General features: G+C 41.2%; 1 non-coding gene across 1 annotated transcript; it reads left to right on the plus strand.

Annotated features, from left to right (window-relative positions):
• The first annotated feature begins 390 nt into the window (after window positions 1-390).
• On the plus strand, window positions 391-497 carry LOC120281500. The gene has a single exon (XR_005542640.1). It is a non-coding gene; the product is annotated as a small nucleolar RNA R71 (small nucleolar RNA).
• Window positions 498-3,496: the final 2,999 nt, after the last annotated feature.

Here is a 3,496-nt window from a genome sequence, read left to right on the forward strand (position 1 = left end):
TCCTCATCTCATTACCCACAAAATCAACATTCTCATTCGAAGATACATCCACCAATGGAGATTGGGCAATCGGAGGGAGCATGTCCTCCACCACACCCGGTGCAAGTAGTCAAGGCCGCCACTCTATTCAAAGTTAGAACATCTAACTTCTTACTCAATGATTCCACTTGAGCCTTCAATGAAGTTACTACATCTATCTCATGAAGCCCGGCCACCTTCTTCTTCTCCCTAGCATTTCATTGGTAGCTATTTAACCCTATTTCTTCAATTAGTTGACGGGCCTCACTAGGGGTCTTGCTACCAAAGGTACCTCCTGCTGCCATATCCAAGAGTTTTCTTGTGCTCAGATTCAACCCATTGTGAAAGGTCTAAACAGTCATCCACTCCTGGAATCTGTGTTGCAGGCACTTTCTTAGGAGCTCCTTGAACCTTTCCCATATCTCAAATAGAGACTGCAATTCTGATTGTACAAAGGACGAGATCTCATCCCTAAGCTTTGCATATTTTTTGGGAGGGAAATAATGGGCAAGAAAAGCTTCTACCATCTCCTCCCATGTGCTAATTGATGCTCTAGGTAATGAGTGTAGCCACTGCTTCGCTCTGCCCTTTAAGGAAAATGGGAAGGCTCTCAACTTGATGGCATCATCCGTCACTCCGTTTATCTTGAGAATATCACATATCTCGAGAAAGTTCTCTATATGACTATTTGGATCCTCATCAGCCAAACCATTGAACTATGCAGATTGCTACAACATGTGGATCAATGGCGGCTTCAGCTCGAAATTCTGAGCTGTAATCTGGGAACACACAATACTCGATTGTGTCCCCAATACTAAAGGTCTGGCATAATCGGATAATGTCCTCTATTGATTATTTTGTTCCGCCATATTATCTGACCATTCAACTTCCAAATCAGCTAGATTCGACTGTTCTTGCACAGGTTCTTTCCCTTTTCTTCTAAGTGTACGTTTGAGCTCGGGATCTCCTTCAATCAATATTGAGGGGTTCCCTCGGGTCATGAACCTGGAGCTGCACAAAAAGAAAAAAACAAATCAAAATGATGATAGAAAAGAAGATGTGAAATAGAATGAATAAATTAATATCTAATAAAACAAAGTGCAAAGTATCTCTAAATGCCTATTCCCCGACAACGGCGCCAAAAACTTGACAACACCCCTTGCGTATGTCCCGCAAGTGCACGGGTTTGTTGAAGTAATAAAATCCCAGGTGAGTGGGTATCGTATCCACAGGGAATAGGGAGTAAAAATATTTTAATTATTTCTTAACTAAGAGAAATATAAATAGTGATTTGTGTGACAAGATGTAATGCAAACAAAAGTAAAAGAGACAAAAGAGAGAACACAAATAAAAGGCGATGTAAGGCAATCGATATAAATGGGGTACTCGGATATTGATCCGCCTAGGACAATTGTTTCAAGTGCAAAAACCCTATATTATGCTTCCTATCTAATGCATTAATGAATGGTGGAGATCCTTTAATACATGGTCCCAAATCTAAGGTCAACCATTCCTAACCCTATACATGTCCTGGAGGAAAAATTGAACAATCTCTCAACCTCGCACTCGTATAGAATTGCAATGAGTTCTAGAGATTCCAAGTGATAAATCCTCTTCCTATATGTAGACCTAACCCTTTGGTCCAGGCGGAAGGTCCCTAGCCACAATTAAGCTCTAGATGCTAAAATCATTTCAACGCTTCACTCCATTGCACTCGAAACTAAGCCCCAGCGGAAAGTCATCCCTTAGCCCATTCACTCTACTATGACTGCTAAGAACTCGAGGAATTGGAGGTAGAATAAATCACACCGGAGGGGAAAAGAGATGCTTCGCTACCTCTCGACTCACCCTCTCAACCCTCTCCAAACTAGCTTTGTCTAACTCTCGTGGTGTGTCACTCACTCACAAGGGTTACCAACAAGAACTCTCAACCCTAGTGTCGCTCTAAAGGAGTATTCATACAATCAATGCATTAAAGATTGGAACTCAATAAAAACATCAATTAATGAAAGTATAATAATAATTTTCAAATGAAATGAATACATCCTAGGGTTCACAATCCAAGTACCCACTAGGAGGTTTAGCTCTGCATGGAGCTAATTACAATCAATAAAATCGAATGTAAAAGCAATAAATCCATAGAAAACCCCCTCTATAGTCATGACGATGGTCTTGTGGAGAGTCCTCTACACGTCCAAAGGTCCTTTTGTCTGGCCTAGGATACACCTCACCGGATCAGTGCCGATGAAAGCTCTCCCACTAACCTTCTTCCAAATGGAGAGTGATGTCAGAGCCATAGACCCTCTCCCAATCCCTAGCCAATACCTCTCAAAACCCTAGCCGTATCCCTCTCTCAAGTTGGGGAAAAGGTGGAGAAAAAAATTCTGAAATCGAGCTGAAATCGGCATTTAAGGGCTGGAATCGGGAATCCACACGCCCCTGTGGATATTCCACACGGGATTGTGGAATTAACACACAGGCATGTGGAATTTCCACACACCTGTGTGGCTTACAGTACCGGTCTGAAACACTCTCGAAACCATGCTTTCATCGAGGTAACGTAAACGTGCACACGTTTACGTCGTAGATCGCATTGCTTCTTCAATGAACGGCTGTGTTGGTACAGATCTTGTTACACATGCACAAGCCGTAATACTTAGAATATGATTGCCTTTGTGCCCTTCCAAATCATTGTTCTAGCTCGAATACAAGGAGGTTGGCACACATTCTAGCATCTTGAACCCGACTTATGTCTTCGTGTTTGAACCTTTTCAAGATTTCCTCCGAATGGTGCACTCATGATCTACATTGGCTTCTTTCTCTAAGATTTGGCTTCACAAACCTATATGCATGAAAGTAAAATAAATACACACATATTAGTGTTAAAACCTGATAAATGTAATGCTCATCATAAGGAAAGAACACTTCGCATTCTTATCACACAAACACTTATCAAACTCTCCCACACTTATACTTTTGCTTGTCCTCAAGCAAAAATTAAAACATTGTATGCATAGATGAAGGAAATATTGGAAGTGTCTGGCCTTAGGTTCACCAAAGCATGCAAAGAGATCATTATACAAGTAACTGAAATTTCAACACAAAATACAAAAAATCAATGCTCTAGCTAAAAACTTGAATAAAAAAGGACAACAAACCCGAAATCGTGTAAGTGTGTGAACTCACTCAAGTCAACCCAAAGTATGCTACTCAAAGTTCTACGTAAAAGGGACTTATTTATCTACAAAAGGCAACAAAAATTCAAAAAGGGTAGTAGCTTCACACATCCTCTAAGGTAGCCTTTTCCAAAGCGGCCGCTAAGGTGGCTTTCACACTTTCGAGGTGGTAGCTCTTTCTACTGGGGTGGTAGCTTTCACACATCCCATGAGATAGCTCTTTCTCTCATTAGGGCATAACTAGTATCTGACTTATGAGAGTAGCTTCATACATCATAGGTGATAGCTCTTTCCACCCAACA

This window comes from Dioscorea cayenensis, chromosome 17 (genome assembly GCF_009730915.1).
Source record: "Dioscorea cayenensis subsp. rotundata cultivar TDr96_F1 chromosome 17, TDr96_F1_v2_PseudoChromosome.rev07_lg8_w22 25.fasta, whole genome shotgun sequence".
Lineage (NCBI taxonomy): Eukaryota > Viridiplantae > Streptophyta > Magnoliopsida > Dioscoreales > Dioscoreaceae > Dioscorea > Dioscorea cayenensis.